At 38.2% G+C, this 20,405-nt stretch overlaps 3 pseudogenes; 1 reads left to right on the forward strand and 2 right to left on the reverse strand.

Annotated features, from left to right (window-relative positions):
• Nucleotides 2,731-3,050, forward strand: Vmn1r-ps51 (vomeronasal 1 receptor, pseudogene 51; annotated as a pseudogene).
• On the reverse strand, nucleotides 8,738-9,406 carry Gm6900 (predicted gene 6900; annotated as a pseudogene).
• On the reverse strand, nucleotides 19,209-20,059 carry Vmn1r-ps52 (vomeronasal 1 receptor, pseudogene 52; annotated as a pseudogene).

Below are 20,405 nucleotides of genomic sequence, written 5' to 3' on the forward strand. Positions count from 1 at the left end.
TTATAAGTGACCCCCAAAATTCCTCCAGAGAACTCCTAAACCTGATAAACAGCTTCAGTGAAGTAGCTGGATATAAAATTAACTCAAACAAGTCAATGGCCTTTCTATACACAAAGGATAAACAGGCTGAGAAATAAATTAGGGAAACCACCTCCCTTCACAATAGTCACAAATAATATAAAATACCTTGGTGTGACTCTAACTAAGGAAGAGAAAAGTCTGTATGATAAGAACTTCAAGTCTCTGAAGAAATAAATTGAGGAAGATCTCAGAAGATGGATAGATATCCCATGCCCATGGATTGGCAGGATAAATATAGTAAAAATAGCTAACTTGCAAAAAGCAATCTACAGATTCAATGCAATCTCCATAAAAATTCCAACTCAATTCTTCACGGAGTTAGACAGGACAATTTTGCAAATTCATCTGGAATAACAAAAAAACTTAGGATAGCAAAAAACTATTCTGAACAATAAAAGGACCTCTGGTGGAATCACCATGCCTGACTTCAAGCTGTACTACAGAGCAATTGTGATAAAAACTGCATAGTACTGGTACAATGACAGACAGATAGATCAATGGAATAGAATTGAATGAACACATACACCTATGGACACATGATTTATCACAAAAGATCTAAAACTATCCAGTGGAAAAAAGACAGCATTTTCAACAAATGGTGCTAGCTCAACTGATGGTTATCATGTACACGAATGCAAAATGATCCATCTTTTACATATATTTTTTTCTTTATTTACATTTCAAATGCTATCGCCATTCCTAGTTGACCCTCTGAAAATCCATTATCCCTCCTTCCTTCCCAGAATTGATCCATTCTTATCTCCTTATACAAAGCTCAAGTCTAAGTGGATCAAGGTACTCCACGTAAAACCAGAGACAATGAAACTCACAAAGGAGAAAGTGGGGAAAAGCCTTGATGATATGGGCACAGGGAAAAAATTCTTAAAGAGCACAGCAATGGCTGGTGCTGTAAGAATGAGAATCGACAAATGGGACCTCATAAAATTGCAAAGCTTCTGTAAGGCAAAAGATATTGTCAATAAGACCAAAAGGTCACCAACAGATTAAGAAAGGATCTTTAAAAATCATAAATCAGATAGGGGACTAGTAACCAATATATACAAAGAACTCAAGAAGGTGGACTCCAGAAAATCAAATAACCCCATTAAAAATGTGGTACAGAGCTAAACAAGGAATTTTCACCTGAGGAATACAGAATGGCTGAGAAGCACTTGAAAAAATGTTCAACATCCTTATACATGAGGGAAATGCAAATCAAACCATCCCTGAGATTTCACCTCACACCAGTCAGAATGACTAAGATCAAAAATTCAAGTGACAACAGATGCTGGCAAGGATGTGGAGAAAGAGGAACACTCCTCCATTGTTGGTGGGATTGCAAACTGGTATAACCACTCTGGAAATCAGACTGGCAGTTCTTCAGAAAATTGGGCATAATACTATCGGCAGATCCAGCAATACCTCTCCTGGGCAAAACTAAAGTGGTCTGTAACCCTATAGGAGGAGCAACAATATGAACTAACCAGTACCCCCCAGAGTTTCTGTCTCTAGTTGCTTATGTAGCAGAGGATGGCCTAGTAGGCCATCAATGGGAGGAGAGACCCTTGGTCCTGCGAAGTTTATGTACCCCAGTACAGGGGAATGCCAGGGCCAGGAAGCAGGAGTGGGTGTGTTGGGGATCAGAGCAGGGTTAGGGTATATTGGACTTTTGGGATAGCATTTGAAATGTAAAAAAGAAAATATCTAATAAAAAAAGAAAATATGAAGAATTCTTCCCCCATATTTGTCAGCAAATGTTGATATCATTATGATACGTAGTGATATTTAATACTACACTCTATTTATCAGTGCTGAGTTTTCAATGTTCAAGGTGTTTCTCTGATTAAACACATCAATCAAAAATTTGTTTAAAATCTATCACATGCACTAATTTTTTGATAATTTAATCAGTTGATTTAATGAAGACTCCATTCACATATACTGATTTATATACTACAGAAAGTTTGGTTTGCCAATTTTACTTAGAGATTCCTTATATATTACAAATTATTGATGAGTGTGAATTCTGTGAGAACAACTATGGTCAATTGTTTTAACTTTTGAGGACACAAAAACAAACTGCTCTTACCAAAGATCAGGCACTTAATGACAGACCAAAGAAATTGTTCTATCCATGTTTAGTTTGGTGAATCAATGACTTTCACTGGGGTTACTTAACTATAGCATGGGTGAAAAGTTATGTTGAGACATTTTATGCATTGACATTAACCAATGGCGTTTTCATCTAGCAGAAATTCATCAGTTCATTCAATTCATCAATGTCAGAGGAAAGATATACTTCCACCCAAGTCTATCTAGCAATGGAAGATTCTCAAATGTGAGATGGAAAGAAATGTTCTTTCAGGGTGACATCAACTCCCTCCGAAGGCTGTCATGGCTACCTTCTATAATATCATCTTGACCACAAGGGGCAGCATATCAACATGTCAGTCACACTGTATTAGGGACTCAGTCCTGCTTGGAGACAGGCTCTTTGTCCCACTGGCTACTGAGATCTTATCTGCCACCACAGAAACATCACAGAATTTGAATTTGCTTTCATAAATAAGTCTTGATTTCTTCTCTCAGTCCTGAAAAACCTCAAACCTCAAAATCTAATCTATGCCTTATATGTAATCCTACTGGATTATGTTGCAGGATATTTGGTCACATTGTGTATCCCTATTTGATCACATTGTGTATCTCTCTGATGCCATGTGTTTGAGAGTCATGATGTTGACTGGTGGTTCGATGGTCCTTATCCTGCTGAAACCCAAGCAGGGTCCAAGACATCTGCAGAGTTCTATCTCTGAGACTAGAGCTACACAAACCATCCTTGACCTATGAGCAGATTTAGCTCTTTTATATATCTCCCATCTTAAAGATGTGTTTAACTTTGGTAAATGGAATAACTAGTTGGCTGGCTACTCATTGCAAGTGTAGCAAGAACTGCATGCTTCTCAGCATTATGCCTGTTTTTTATAACATAACTGTGGCCATTTCTTGTGCGCCCTCAACTGGCCAGGAAGAACGACGCTGCAACAGGATCCTTCTGTACACGTTTATTCAGTCCTGTTTCTTCTTGTTTATATCTCCCTTGTTTATATCTCCCCTGTTTATATCTCCCTCGAACCCTGGGCCTCTCACTTTTTTATACTCTCAGTTCCCATCCACGCACAGCAGGCCATGCTACCTCACCAGGCACGCAGCTTCAGCTAATCAGGGCAGCAGGGGCATATCTCCATCAAAATGGATTCACCAGTATCCTGGTACACCTGCGAAGCTCTCAAGATGTTTGTGGCTTATATGAGAAAGTCAGGTGCAAGTCATACGACTTAGCTGCAGTCCCTGGCGCCTTTGGGACTGCCGCCACACCCGCTCCTCACAGCCATTTTATATTCAGTCTCCATTTTTCTCATAAGGTGAAATCAAGTTCAGGTTCTCAGACTCTACTTGACAGAAATAATTATCCATAGCTGACACTGAAAAATTCTCCTAAAATATCATTACAGTATGGTTGCTTTACTTATGCTCTGCTATGTCAATGCTCTGAAATGCCCCTCGTCACTACCCATCTACCACCCCTCAGCTTAAAAGTCAGAAGATAATATTTTGTCTAGTTGGCCAATATGTAGCACTTGTGGTATGAGGTGGCTTTTTTGCAGCTTCTGTGGACTCAGGGTGATTGGCAGAGTAATATCAGCTGAGACAGACTCAAGTGGAGTTTTGCTAAGTCAGAATCATGTGCTGAAGCAAGAAATATCTTAAAGTTAGACCTGTGGAGGTCACATGATGCTTGGAGGGACTATATAAAAGACTCAATGGACAATAACAGAGGCTGAGGTAGACTTGTTTACAGAGCTGTGAAATGCTTATTGTTCTTGCATCTTCACTGATCTTCACTTCACTGAATGAGGCACAGCTGAGAACTTCTCCTGGAGTTCTTCCTGTCCCTCCTGCTTACTTGTGTTGAGGTTGGGGCATAGGTCTCTCTGCTAGGTAGTGCCACTGCTGCTGATTCCTGTTTGCTATCACAACTCTGATGAACTGGACTGCTGGTATTTCCATGAAGTGTTTGAAAGTGTATGGAAATGCTACTGCTAAACTGTGAACTGATCTGCCAATTTCTTTTTTCTTTTTTTTTCCATTTTTATTAGGTATTTAGCTCATTTACATTTCCAATGCTAAACCAAAAGTCCCCCATACCCACCCACCCCCACGCCCCTACCCACCCACTCCCCCTTTTTGGCCCTGGCGTTCCCCTGTACTGGGGCATATAAAGTTTGCGTGTCCAATGGGCCTCTCTTTCCAGTGATGGCCGACTAGGCCATCTTTTGATACATACGCAGCTAGAGTCAAGAGCTCCGGGGTACTGGTTAGTTCATAATGTTGTTCCACCTATAGAGTTTCAGATCCCTTTAGCTCCTTGGGTACTTTCTCTAGCTCCTCCATTGGGAGCCCTGTGATCCATCCAATAGCTGATGGTGAGCATCCACTTCTGTGTTTGCTAGGCCCCGACATAGTCTCACAAGAGACAGCTACATCTGGGTCCTTTCGATAAAATCTTGCTAGTATATGCAATGGTGTCAGCGTTTGGATGCTGATTATGGGGTGGATCCCTGGATATGGCAGTCTCTACATGGTCCATCCTTTCATCTCAGCTCCAAACTTTGTCTCTGTAACTCCTTCCATGGGTGTTTTGTTCCCAAATCTAAGGAGGGGCATAGTGTCCACACTTCAGTCTTCATTCTTCTTGAGTTTCATGTGTTCATAGCAGCCTTATTTATAATAGCCAGAAGCTGGAAAGAACCCAGATGCCCCTCAACAGAGGAATGGAGACAGAAAATGTGGTACATCTACACAATGGAGTACTACTCAGCTATTAAAAAGAATGAATTTATGAAATTCCTAGGCAAATGGATGTACCTGGAGGGCATCATCCTGAGTGAGGTAACACATTCACAAAGGAACTCACACAATATGTACTCACTGATAAGTGGATATTAGCCCCAAACCTAGGATACCCAAGATATAAGATACAATTTGCTAAACACATGATCTGCCAATTTCTAAACAGAGATGGGAGTTGCTCCAAAGAACCTTTATAAACAAGTTCACTCTCTCCCATCCCCTAAGCCCCCCGCCCTTTTCTTTTTCATGATTTCTGGTGCGTATTAGGTTACAAGGGAACATTTAAATGGAGGTTAAAAGAGTTCTTAAAGCATTCAAGAACCATTGTTAAAATAGCTTTTGAAAGAATTAAAGTTGCAGTTAAGTCCCGCTTTTCATTTCTGATTTTGTTAATTTGGATACTGCCTCTCTGACTTTTAGTTAATTTGGTTAATGGTTTATCCATCTTTTAGATTTTCTCAAAGAATCAGCACTTGGTTTTGTTGATTCTTTGTGTTGTTCTCCTAGTTTCAAACTGATTGATATTAGCCCCAAGTTGGATTATTTTCTGCCATAAAGTCCTCTTGGATGTATTTACTTCTTGTCATTCTAGAGCTTTGTAAGTGTGCTTTTAAATCGCTATTATATGAACTCTCCAATTTCTTTATGAAGTTACATAGTGCTATGAACTTGCCTCTTAGCACTGCTTTTATTGTACCTCATATTTTTGTGATAGGTGTAGTTCCTTTTATTTTATAAGTATTGATATTTTGCTTATACATATGAATGCAGTCCACCTTTGTAACTATGTGGGTCAAAAGATGACCTCTCATTCCCTAAATCCAGAGTTACAGATAATTGTGAGTTATTATGTGGGTGCTGGGAATTGAGCCTGAATTATGTGGATTATTTTGCCTACATGGATATATGCACACCATGTTTATGCCTGATGTTTGTGGATATCTGTGGAAGCCAGCAGATCCCCTGAAGTTTGGCTTATGGGAATGTGGGCACCTAATAGGCAACTGTACCTTGGTAAAAGGATCATTGTAACACTAAAGAAGAAAAGACAAGAAAGTTAGAGGTGAGAGAAAGATGGGGAAGGTGGGAAAGAATAGGGAAACCTGAGGACCAGTACACTCAGTAATCCCTCATGGCCCAGTGTTTGACCTATGCAAAACCGGAATGTTTAAAACCCACAACCTAACAGATTAAAATACTGTCTAATGGACCTTCATGATTTATCTCACACTCATTCTTTGCCTCCAGACTGACCTTCTTTTGGGTAAACTCATTTCAGGCTTGTGGGTTTTCCCTACATCTCTTCTGGGTACTTGTTACTAGTGTAGTCCTGACACTTCATCAAAACCTAAAAGTACCAGATATTTTATTTTATTTTATTTACTACTATTTCAAATGTTAACCCCTTTCCCGATTTACCCCCTCCTGGAAAACCCTTATCCTATCCCCTCTGGCCATTTTCTGAAACTATGCAGCTGGAGCCATGTGTACTCCTTGGTTGGTGACTTAGTCCCTGGAGCTCTAGAGGATCTGGTTGGGTGATATTGTTCTTCCTATGTGGTTGTAAACCCCTTCAGCTCCTTCAATCATTTCTCTAACTCCTCCATTGGGGATCATGCACTCAGTCCAATGGTTGACTGTGAGCAGCCACCCCTGTATTTGTCAGGTTCTGGTAGAGCCTCTCAGGAGACAGCTATATCAGGCTCCTTTCAGCAAGCATTTCTTGCCATCCACAATACTGTTGGGGTTTGGTGACTGTATATGGGATGAATCCCCAGGTGGGACAGTCTTGAGAAGGCCTTTCCTTCAGTCGCTGCTCTACACTTTGTCTCCATATTTGCTCCTGTGCATATTTGGTTCCCCTTTCTAAGAAGGAATGAAGCACCCACACTTTGGTCTTCCTTCTTCTTGAGCTTCATGTGGTCTGTGAAGTGTATCTTGACCATTCTGAGCTTTTGGGCTAATATGCACTTATCAGTGAAGGCATATCATGTGTATTCTTTTGCAATTGGGATACCTCACTCAGGATGATATTTTCTAGTTCCATCTGTTTGCCTAAGAATTTCATGAATTCATCGTTTTGTTTTTTTTGTTTTTGTCTTTGGTTTTTTTGTTGTTGTTGTTTGTTTGTTTTTTGCTTTTTTTGTTTTGTTTTTTTTTTTAAGCTGAGTAGTACTCCATTGTGTACATGGGTATATGCCCAGGAGTGGTATAGCTGAGTCCTCAGGTAATACTATGTCCAATTTTCTAAGGATCCACCAGACTGATTTCCAGAGTGGTTGTAAGCTTGCAATCACACCGACAATGGAAGAGTGCTCCTCTTTCTCCACATCCTTGCCTGCATCTCCTGTCACCTGAGGTTTTTATCTTAGTCATTCTGACTTGTGTGATGTGGACTCTCATGATTGTTTTGATTTGCATTTCCCTGATGACTAAGGATGTTGAACATTTCTTTAGGTGCTTCTCTACCATTCGATATTCCTCAGTTGAAAATTCTTTGTTTAGCTCTGTACCCTGTTTTTAATAGGATTATTTGATTCTCTGGAGTCTAACTTTTTAAGTTCTTTGAATATATTGGATATTAGTCCTCCATCAGATATAGGATTGGTAAAGATCTTTTCCCCAATCTAGATCTGTATGACAAGAACTTCAAGTCTCTGAAGAAAGAAATTAAAGATCTCAGAAGATGGAATGATTTTCCATGCTCATGTAGTGGCAGGATTAATATAGTAAAAGTGGCCATCTTGCCGAAAGCAACCTACAGATTCAATGCAGTTCCCATCAATATTCCAACTCAACTACTTCATAAAGTTAGAAAGAGCAATTTGCAAATTCATTTCGAATAGCAAAAAACCCAGGATAAAAAAACAAACAAACAAAAAACTATTCCCAACAATAAAAGGACTTCTGGGGGAATCATCATCCCTGATATCACGATGTATTATAAAATAATAGTGATAAAACCTGTATGGCATTGGTACAGAGACAGCAGGAAGATCAGTGGAATAGAATTGAAGACCCTTAAATGAACCCACATACCTATGGTCACTTGATATTTGAAAAAGGAGGTAAAACTATCCAGAGGGAAAAAAAGATAGCATTTTAAACAAATGATGCTGGTTCAACTGGAGCTCAGCATGTAGAAAAATGTAAATCTACATAAAGGGTATAAAGTGGATAAAGGACCTCTGCATAAAATCAGATACACTGAAACATAGAGGTGAAAGTGGGGAAGAGCCTAAACATATGGGCACAGGGGAAATTTTCCTGAACAAAAGAGCAATGGCCTAGGCTCTAAGATCAAGAATTGACAAATGGGACCTCATAAAATTGCAAATCTTCTGTAAGGCAAAGGATAATGTCAATAGCACCTTAAAAGTCTAATTTCAATGGTGACTAAACTCTGGAGGCATCAACTCCTCTGTAGAGTCCACAATAAACATTGTCTTTTGAGAACAGCTCACAAGAATAAACATGTTCTCTGTGATTCTCACAGTGATTTGGGTTGAACATTTTCTCTCCATTATATGTACTTTTCAAATGAATCAAATGCATTTGAATAATCTTGCATTGTTACTCAATAATTGGTATTGATAATATGTAGTACTATTTTTCACATTATTTTCCTGAAGATCTCCGTAACCTCATTTTAAGCATTGGTATTTAGATACTACACTCTGGTTATCGATAAGGACTGTGTTTCAATGTTTAATGTGTTTCTCTGAAGATAATTTAATTTTTTTTTTGGCTCTTTTCAGTTTATTGCATGAAGGAGTTACACTAGTCCAAGTTAAAAGCGGACCCCAAATGATTACATTCTACAAGCTGTGAGGGTTTTAAACTTGTGACAAGGGACAGAAGGGAAATTCTACTCATTGCAAGGAAATCCTCACTTAAGCTTCAGAGAGCCACAAGCTCTTAAATCCCATGAGCCTTCAGCTGATCGTCCTTAGCCAGCCCAGTCTCTATCAGGAACTGGCATATGTTCTCGCGCTGGTCACCCTGTAGCTGAATTACTTCTCCATATTCTGGATGCTCAATTACAGTACCATTGCAGGCAAATTTCTTTTTCAACGCCTTCACTAGTTTCTTTTTATCGTAATCATCAGCGATCCCTTGGACAGTAGTAAGGGTCTTCCTGCCGTTTCTCTGTTGAATTCTTATATGGATATAATCCTCAGTGCCAGCAGGAAGCAGGTCATCACCCTTACTTGCATCAGCAAAGGGGTCGAAAGAGTGGAGGTTCTGGATAGCGGACATACGATAAGATTCCTTTTCCTCGGTGGAAACGGCCTGCGGAAGGCGGCTGCGGGAGAAGGCGGGCGGGGGCGGGGGGGGGGGACGGAGCGTCGGGAAGCGAGGGGGCTCGAGGGGGAGGCAGCTGAGTCCTCGGCGGCGGGCTCAGTGACTGGGGGATAATTTAAATTTTTAAGTTTAGTTAAAATTCAGGTCAAATTTATTTACCACTTGCATTATTTCATAGTTTAACCATTTAATTTAATGAAACTTCGATTCAGATAAACTAATTTGTATTATGCAGAAAGATTACATTGCTAATTTTACTACCAGAATTCTTATATGTTACAAATTATTGATTAGTATGAAATCTATGAAGATGACTATTTACAATGGTACACCTGCTTTTGAGAAGTCAGGAACAAATATCCCTTTAGCCCAGATCAGGCACTAATGACATATCAAGAAAACCTTCTATTCTGGTTAGGTGGTGAGCCAATGGTTTTAACTGGGGTACAGAGAGTATAGGTGATTATCTGAGATTCTTAGTCATGTAGTGTATGGAGACTGAAATGGCTACCTCCTTTGTCCAGGAAGGACTACCATTGGAGGGAAGGGGACACCAAGCCACCCACAAAAGCTTTAATCTCAATTTTTTTTTCTTCCTAAAACATGTGCAAGGATAAAGATGGAACAGAAATTGATGGAAATGGCTAAACAGTGACTGGCCCAACTTTAAACCCATCCCATGGGAAAGAGCCAGCCCTTGACACAGTTAAGTGACTTTGCTATGCCTAGTACAACTGTCTTCTGAGAGCAGTTTCTCTCCATTATATCAGGTTCATCCAGCAGCTGATGGAAACAGAGGCAGAGACCTATAGCCATATAATACACAGAGCTCAGAAGTCTTGTGGAAACCTGGAAGAAAAGAATTCAACAAGCTGGATGGGTCAAAGACACCACAAAAAGCAATAAACATAGTCAATAAACTTGGGCCCAAGGTGATTCACAAAGACTGAACTATAAACCAAAGAACATATATGGGCTTAATAAATCTAGTTCCCTACTATACATATGTATCAGATATGCAGCTTGGATCTCCTAACAATTGGATTTGGGAGAGGGCTGTCTCTGACTCCGTTGCCTGTCTTTGGATGCCTTTCTCCAAGCTGGCCTGCCTTGTCTGGCCTTATTAGGAGTGGACTCCCTTATCACTGCTATGATTTGATGTGCCTGAGTGGGGATAAAGGAATTGGTACCCATAGGTTGTATCCCTGTCTCTGACAAGAAGGGGAGGAGGGAATGGGGAAAGGGATATGAGAGTGGGACTGGGAGGAGAGGAGGGTAGCTGCAATCATGATTTAAAGTGAAAAAATAAATTAATTATTACATGGAAAAATCTAGAGTTGAAGAGGATATGTGGTGCAATTTTATGTTGTGACATGAATAATTATTCTTCAAATGGAGGGCACATCAGTATCAGAGGAAAGAAATATTTCCACCCAATGGAGTCTTAATCCATTGGATTTTTAAGTTCTTTGGTATAAGTGAGAGCTTACTTTGGAATATGGTTAACCGAAGGCAACTCTACCATATAAGACCCATCCCAGCATGGGCAGATGTGTCATATCACCAGACCTCTATTGCTGTCAATTTTGCAGAAGCTCCATTAAGATAGTTAGCAATCCCCCAGAAACTGCTTGTTGCTTCTAGAGGCTTAGGAAGGATTGATTCTTCAGAAGATTAAAAGTGCTGTGTTTGCCAGCCCCAAGGGCCCTTTAACACATATGGACTGGGGAAAACAGGAAGCATTTGGGAACAGGTCTGATTTGTTATGTTAAATAGGCACCTCAGCCTATTTTTCCAGGTCAGAAATCTAACACTCTGTAGCTGAAGATGTATGTACCTTGCCAAGAAATAAAAAAAAACAAGTGCATATCCTAGCATGCTGAGGAGGAGTGTTTTCCACATTGTTCCCCTTTGACATTGACAAGGTAATGTTTTACAGCCAGTGTTCTACAGATAATCACAGACACCCTGATAACAGAACAGCAAGGTCCTCGTCATGTACTGGCCCTGAAATTACCACAAAGATACTGAGTCAAAGTTTAATTTCCTGGAACTTAATTTTCTAGACAGAGACTTAAAAACAAACAAGGTGACAACTAGAACATTGAAAAGAAGATTGTATCAGCCTCATATCCACAAGTATTGACTGTAACTCTGCCTGGGTGAAGGATGTATTCAGTCAAAGAATCCCAGATCTGTATGCTGCCCTTTATGCATGTGGCTCTCCATGAATATACATAAAAGCAAAGAGGGATTGGAAGAGTGGGGTGGCAGGATAGGGGGTAGTAATTTTGTAAAGAATCTAGCATCTACTTGAGTAAGGAATGCAGTACACAATATATACTGTTATTTTTCATCTATTCATCATGCACTGGAATGCAGTCTTCTCCACTATGGCGAGTATAGCAAAATATACAGAATGAATCATAGGTCAGCACCAACCATACCACAAAACCTATTGTTAAAATACACATAAAAATGTATCAAAAATAGAAGGACAATGTCATTGAAATGAGATCAAGCTGAGGCAACTTCCTTAGAGCTTGTGAGTATCAGGAGTCATTGTTGCCGTCTGTGTGTGCAAACACTCCCAGACAGAAGAAAGAGTTTTAGGTCATCAGGTTGGCAAAGGGAGAGCTTTTGGTCTTTGTGATTTATAGTTATCAGAATTACAGAAGTAGGTTCAGTTCATTTACATTTAAAGTTTTAATTATAATGATTAATGAAAGAACAAGAATGAAATAAATATGAAAAGAAATGTCTGCTCCTATATATTGTGAAAACAAAGACTTTTAGAAGGGATAAAAGGATGAATATTGCCAGAGGCAGACAATTCTGGGAGTGTCCATAGTGGTCTTGCTATATGGGAAGCCATGTGAGGAGATGCAGGAGGGGAAGGGAGAGGGTAGAAGGAAACCAAGAGCAGCAACCAGAAGACCAAAGTTACAAAATGTACTTGTAATTACAATAGTTGGATGATATAGGGAGTACCCTCTAGGGAAAGAGCAGCCCAACCCCTAGTCTGGAGACTTCATTGTAAACAGTTGAGAAGACCAGTCATACTCTGTAACAGGTAGGAACTGAGGGATACTGGGAGACTCTGGTGGCCATGCCTGCTTTGATATGTTAAATAGGCAGCTCAACACACTTGGGGGCTGTAAGGAAACCCAGTGCAATGAAAACTTTCTGGTGTCTATGAGGGTGACCCTACAAAGACTCTGAAATGCTTAATAAGTGAAACAGAATGAGAGGTAGAAGGGTGGGCAAGGGAGATTTTGAATGAGGTTGAGGGAGTAGAGGAAATGGTGATACAGTATCAATGCATGAAATTCTCAATTAAAGGGAATATTTATGTGACTAGAATAAAAGATGAGAAGGTAGAGAAAGTAACAGAACAGAATGAAAGTGGGAGTTTAGTCAAATGGCATCTAGGGAATTGGTGACATAGAGATAGACGGAGAAAGAATCAATGGAAATGAAATATGCACATAGATTGTATATAGAATCTGACCATATTGTAAACCAATTAAAAATAAAAGTTATACATTTGAAAAATAAATCTTGTGCAAACAAAGGTAAACATCTATAGCTCTGACAGCTAGATCTCCATCCTGAAAACAGAGCTAAGTATCAAGACAATGGCCAAAAAGAGCAAAGGCAGAGGATGTTAAAGATTGCATTGGAGTAGCTTAGGGTCTCATAGTTTTCAAACATTGGACTCGGCAGGAGATTTATGATCAGTTAGTAGTTGTGTAACAGATATCCTTGGAAGGATGCAATGTGGCATAGAGTAACATTAGTTTTCTATAAGATTAAATGTTGAGAATAAAATGGAAATAGATGAAGGGGAACATTATAAATAATGAATAGTAGATAATATGTATATATGTATATTTTTAAACCTATAAATAAAGATGTGAGTGCACTGAGGGAAGACAAAGGTATTTGTGGGTTCTCAGAATTTGGAACTGTATAGTGTATGGCATCATGTGTTTTAGTATCTCTAGGAGAAAGAGTAAATTAAAGAAAACTAAACTTTCTTCATCTGAGGCAACTTACTTCCTGTGGAATCTTTGTTAGTGTTTCTATTACTGCAACAAAACAGCATGACCAAAAAGCAAGGTGGGTAGGAAAGGGTTTATTCAGCTTCCACTTCCACATCGCTGTTTTATACCAAAGGAGGTCAGGATTGGTACTCATACAGGGCATGAACATGGAGGCAGAAGCTGATGGAAGAAACATGGAAGAATGCTACTTACTGGCTTGTTTCACATGGCTTGCCAGGACATTTCTTATACAAAGTAGGACTACCAGTCCAGGGATGGCATCACCCACCATGGTCTGATCCTTGACCAATAATTTAAAAAATGGTTTACATCTGAATCTCATGGAGGCATTTTCTCAATTGATCCTCATTCCTCTCTGATGACCCTAAGTTTGTGTGAAGCTAACACACAAACCAGTATATTTGGCAGCCTAGATTTTCTGCCAACTGTATCCATGTGCATTAATCTATTTGGTGAAAAATAATGAGTTCACTTAAGATATTTTGAGAATTTGTTATAATTACATTATTTTCCTACTCCCTCTTGTTCCAAATCCTACAATGTACCCCTCCAGGTTTCCTTTCACATTCATGTCCTCCTTTTTGATTAAGTGTTTGTGTGTGTGTGTGTGTGTGTGTATTCTATTTTTAATCATAAATCTGAAACGCTTGAAATGGGAAATTATCAATTACAACGACATCGTTTTCATAACAAGTAGCATATCAATCCTATTGTAGTTAAACATCACTCAAAGGCACATGTTTTGAATGTTGGCCCTCAGTTGGTGGAGGGGAGTATTAGTATATATATGAAAGGAATTTGCCCCATAACTTGAACAGAACAATGTTATGTAACTTTGGATATTACACCTGGTGTCCAGTTCCTTCTTACATTCTCCTATGTATAAAAGGGTAACAAAATTCTTCCACCATATGCTCCTACTGCCCTGATATCCTCCTAAAGTACGTTGTGTCATAGAAATTTGTACCAAAGCCTTGAAAGCATGAACCAAAATAAACCTCTCACAATCTTTTGGTCACAGGTATAGAAAATTAACTAACATGGATGCTGAAGAGATGGCTCTCCAGGAGGGCCTAGGTTTGACTGCCAACACCCTTATACTGGCTCACAGACATCTCTAACTACAATTCCAAGAACTGTGAAGTTTTTTCTGGCCTTTGTGAGTACCTGACATCCACATGGTGCACATACTTACATGCAGTCAAACACTAAAACATATAAAAATTTTAAAAATTAATTAAAAGGAACAGTAACTAACAAATTTAATTAACATAAAACTTTACTTAAATGTGTCATTTTGGACATTTAAAACATGTTAGATATATGAAAAATGTGTTTTATTCTAAACATAAAATTTCCATCAATAATATCAATGAATCAGTGAATAGATAATTAGTGAATACATTATGATAAATTATATTATATAGGAAATGATGAGTTGGGCCTTTATTTAAGAGTACTTGCTGCCTTAGCAGAAGAACAAGGTTTCATTTACAGCACCCAAATAATGGCTCAAAACCACATATAACTCCAGCTCCAAGGAATTGAATGCCTGATTTTGGCTTCAGTGGGAATTACAAAATTGTAGACACTTACATAACCATGCACATTAAAAATAGATTTTTTTTTCTGAAATAATTCCATGCACAGATGGAGAGGATGCTCTCCAGGCCCATCTCCCCAATAATGTGCTATTGGCAATTGATAGCTCCTTCAGGAGGGGGTATTATTTCCTTTGGAGTTTGTAATCACTGTAGGTTCCAAGGCTCTGGTGGATGAAAATTGGCTTACATCTGAATCTCATGGAGGCATTTTCTCAAGTGATCCTCATTCCTCTCTGACGACCTTAGGTTTGTGTGAAGCTCTATATATGTATATAGAGGTTCATATTTCATTATATACATTTATCAAGTTTCTAGAGAAACTTAAAAAATCATTTAAAAACTAATGTTGATAATGACATAACAATTCTGCATAGTTGTTTAAAAAATGATAGGATGTTTCTATTTATTTCTTGTTTGCATTTGTATTTGTGTGTGTGTGTTCATTCTCCTGTTTATTCTTTTCTCCTTAACCAGCATGTCATTCTTGAATGCCAGGGTTTATAGAAAGGGGATCAACAGGTCAGAAGTTAAGGAGGTAGAAAATAAAGGAGATACAGCATGGGAACAAGAGGTCTCACACAAACTGTGTCTCATGTCAAACAAGTTTATTAAGAAGTATATCAACTTATTTATAATTTTTATGAAAGGAGAAATGAAAACAATGATGATAATAAAAAAAGCCTATTATATATTAAGAAAAAGTCAGTGTGGAGCTGAATCAAACATGTTACACAAAGGAAACCCAGGATATCAGTATATCCTCAGAGATCAAACACACAGCTATCTTGAGACTTCATCTTAGGCCTTAAGAGTAGGAAGAATTTGGTTCTCAACATCAGAAGCTACAGTGACTCCAAGGCCCTGCCGCAGTACATGGCTAGCTTTGCCAAGCATACTCCTGGTTTTAGAGAAGAGGCTATACCCCTCTCTATACATTAAGTCCTCTGGCCCATAGAGTTTCTCACATCTGTGCACATATCTAAGTAGGTATGCATGCTAAATCACCACTCTGATTACAGTCTCCCAGAGCTTTGACAATCAACTTGATGAGCTTAAAAAATATCATGGGCTATATATGTATATGTATATATTCAACATATGGTCAATTCCAAGGACAGGCTCAGACATTACATTACACAAGTCAAAGTCTAATATCTAAAAATCTAGAAGACTTCTAGGCATGTTGACAACTATTATTGTGCATAAGACTGGGCACAGGTCAGACCTAGATATAGAGCTACAGGTGTTTGCATAATATAATTTCTAAGGTCTTGAAAGTGCTTTGTATTATAGACCAATAACTAGAGTCAGAAAAGTGTTCAGAGGTATCACAGGTCATTATGAAGCATTGTCTACTGACAACATGATTCTATCAGTTTGACTTTCAGAAACCCACCCCATTCACATACCTCACTATTTCACCCATTTCCTCTCTAAAAACTCTTTGAGTTAGTCAATGTTTTCATTAGCTCAAGCCTCGTAGGTCCTTAGGTGCATTGTCAGTAATTTCTGACTTCCATCTTTTTGTTCTGTGCCTCCTTTCAACTCAAGTATCTTAGAATATTCCACTATATCCTCTATATTCTACTTCAAAGGCTTTGGTCCTCATATTTTAGGCATCATCAACTCTTCTATGACCATAATATGTACTCTTGACTCAGAGTCTTTGCCATTCCCTTCAGGGACATTTTCATCAATTCATGTTGAGTAGTGTTCTGTCTTCCCCAGTTTCTTTCATTATATTGCACTCATTTTCTTCCCTTGTCATGCCTATATCCTTCCTCTAACCAGTTCTCTTTATTGATATGACTCAAAAAGTATCTTCCAAAGACTTGTGTTTTGCACTTTATACACCAAATTGTGGTACTATTTAGAAAAAAGTTGCAAACACTTTTAAAGGTTAAAAATAACTGATGGTTGCCAGTAATTATTTGGCTATTGTACATTGTTGGGTCCTAACCCATGACTGTAGGTCTGCAGTATGTAGCTTTTATTATGCTGAGATATGATCCACTCTGCACTAGAAACGCCATGGCATTCATGATCAAGAGGGGTTGGATTTGTTAAAAGACTTTCTGGCTATTTGGTCCGGTAATTATGATGTCTCCAATCTAATTCCTCTGCTCAGAGCTCTTAGAATTCCTTGAAAGAAGAGATAGAAAGTGTATGTGCCAAAGTGGATGCATGACACCAGGAGTAAAAGGCATTTTATATCAACTAAGCAAAGCTTACATGAACTCATAGAAACCGAAATTGAAAGGCCTGCACAGGTCTGTACCAGGTCCTCTGCATATACAATATAGGTTTCATTTTAATAGTTCTATAGGATTCTGATAAAAGAATGAGTGGTTCTTTAATTCTTGTGACTTCTTTTAGGCTTATTTCACTTTGCTGGTTTGCCTTGTCCAACTTTGATGTGACATTTAAAAAACCTTATCATATTTTATTTTGTAAGGTTTGTTATTATGTCTTAGAAACCTATTCTCCTCTACCATCAAAGAGAATGGATTTGCATGGGAGGTGAGAAATTGGGAGGAGCAGAAGGACAGGAGGGGGAGCTTTAATCAGAGCAGTGTGATGCATTGCATTCACTGATGGCTATATGTGCTCTATGTGCAACCATTCTTGAATCTTTGGAAAAATTGTGATGCTGTTTTATTTTATCCTAGAATCAGTTTATTGTAAGAAATTCACAAATAAAAGCATTAAAGGTCTACAATGAAATAGTGACTCAAAGTAAACTTGCCCATGCTCAAATTCTGTCAATTTCAATGAACTACAGTCCAGTTAGAATATCCATGCTGAAAGCATGAAGCTTTGCTTGTGGTTTTATACTGTCGGTAGAAATTACATTTTATGGCCCTACTCTTCAGAAAAAAAAAGAAACAGCAAAACCATAATTTTAAATAGAAAAGTAATTAATTTTATAACCTTTCATAAGTCATGAATCCTTCTAACTTCCTATCACAATATTATTTTTCTTGTTTTCCTTCCTAAATATTATACTGAAGTTATACAGACATCCATCTGCAAATATACACAAAGATATTATACAATGGGATATGCGTGTGGACAGGTGCACATATATTTTTTTTCTTTCTGATTTGGGTGATCTGAGTTAATAATATCCATTATAAGTCCATTATTAATACCATTATAATGTGATTTCATCTGTTACTGTATTAAAATCATGTTCCATGTATAGTTGAACACAAATTTTATATTTGATTAATCTGTTTATGAATATGTAATTGTGCTCCATTGTATTGCTATATTAAATACAGCAAGAATGTTCATTTATGTGCAAATATCTCTATGGTACAATATGGAGTTCTGTGGGTATATATTCAGCAGTGGAATAGCTCAGTCAAACAGAAGTTCTATTTCTAACTTTTTTGAGAAATCATAAAACTAATTTTTATAATGGCTTATTAATTTCTTCCAAACTCTTGATTAAGCCATAATTTCCATAACGCAAATCCAGATAAAGACAGAACAATAACAATATAAATTTATTATCCAGTATCTCTATGATGTAAAAATCTTAATACCATTCTAGCAAACAAAATTCAACCAAATAAAAAATATTATTCATTTTTAATTGATTTGGTACACAGTGAAAGGAATTACTTGTTTTTTGTGTTTTTGTTTTTTTGTTTGTTTTTTTCAGAAACTGGTAAAAGCTAGATTAGTTGTGATTAGACCAGGCCCTCCTTAAGAAAATTGTCATGATCAACAAATGTTTCAGTTTTCCTTGCATTGAGTAGGGCCCACAAGTGGTCAAAAAGTCAAGGATGAAAAGTACATTGGCTATTTCATTTCCCTCCTTTGGGTCTTCTACATGCTGACAAATTACATTTTCTTTTTCTACATGTTTATCAAGTATAGATGAATGTGGCCTTTGAAATTCCCAAGCAGCCAAGATGCCCTGCTAGCATGAAATCTCCAAGAGGGCAGATTTATTGACAGACGTTTTTGCTGGATCCTTTGCACAACAGATAGGCAGAGGGAAGACTCCTAAACTGTGAGTTGAAGAGTGCAATGGACCTCAGAAAATATGATCAGGTCATGGAGGCTTCTGATTTAACCAGATGACAACCTCGCCTAGTCATTTTACGTAGTCTTAAAAATACAAGATGCTACTTTCTTAATAGTCTGGATTGATCTTTTGAGGGTAATGTTTGATTAAAAAGCTGGATACAAGCAAAATAAATTATTAAAATACTTACATTATGAGTTCTTACTCATAACAAACCAAACTGAATCTGGGAATAATGAAGTAAAGATACATAAAACAAAGGGTCCAAAAGATGGAAAGCACAGAAAAAAATGAGATGATTGATGTTCACTAGCCACTGAGTGATGATACAAAAGATTAAGGCAGTCGTGTAAGATGGAGGAGAGAGGATAAAAAGCCAGAGAGGTATACTTAGCATGAGGATATTTCAGGTGGAATCATGAGAGCTGTACATGTGTTGTACCCTATGCCCGTGTCTGTAGAGAACACCAATCAATGAGCAAAAGAAAAAGGACTTCAGGACACACCACCAATCCTGCATAGAACAAGTCACTAATGTCATTACAACCTATAGTAGAGCAGTATCCAAAATCTTGTTTTCTTGTCACATTTCTGCTATTCTTTTGATGAATGTATAGAGAAAGAAAATGAAATTGATTAACATGTAGAGGACCCAGAGGAGGGAAATGCAATAGCCAGTGTACTTCTCAGCTTTGACTTTTTGATACATCCGACAGGATTTCCTGTGATTGGTGGTCATTGCCTTGCAAGAGTCATGTTGTGCCAGTGGACACACTCCCCATAGAACCTTGAATGAACAGTAGGAGCTTACAACCAATATCCCTCAAGAAGTGCTTCAATACCCAAACTGCCATTTTTTGGGGAACTTCTGTAGAGAGAATGATCAAGACATTGCCTGGCATTTGGTGCATTAGTATCAAATCTGTGTGTTTTAATATATATTCTCTATAGTAAAGGACTCTATAGTAGAACATAAGACAGGAACTTTTCAGAGTTCCAGTGGTAGTTTATGATAAGAAAATGATTCTGATTGCTAGATTCCAAAAGTCCATTTTGTGATTCAGCACAAATATCTCTACATTTCAGCCCCAATATTTCTCTGGTCAAAGAAACAATTGCAAAGGTTTGCAGCCTGGACTGGAGGAGGAAGACTTTATTCAAGGGAGTTACTGAGAGACTGAAACAAAGGAGTCTTGAAGATCAGGAATTTTAGACTGGTCCTGACCAGTTAAAAAGACTACATCTCAAAAGTTTGGCAGGGGACATTTTTTTCCTGGATTTGTTTTTTTATTTACATTTCAAATGCTCCCAGTTTCCCCCTCTCCTACTGCTTCTATGAAGCTCCTTTCAGCAAACATTTCATGGCATCCACAATAGTGTCACGGTTTGATGACTGTA

The sequence above is a fragment of the Mus musculus genome, chromosome 7 (assembly GCF_000001635.26).
Source record: "Mus musculus strain C57BL/6J chromosome 7, GRCm38.p6 C57BL/6J".
In the NCBI taxonomy this organism is placed as follows: domain Eukaryota; kingdom Metazoa; phylum Chordata; class Mammalia; order Rodentia; family Muridae; genus Mus; species Mus musculus.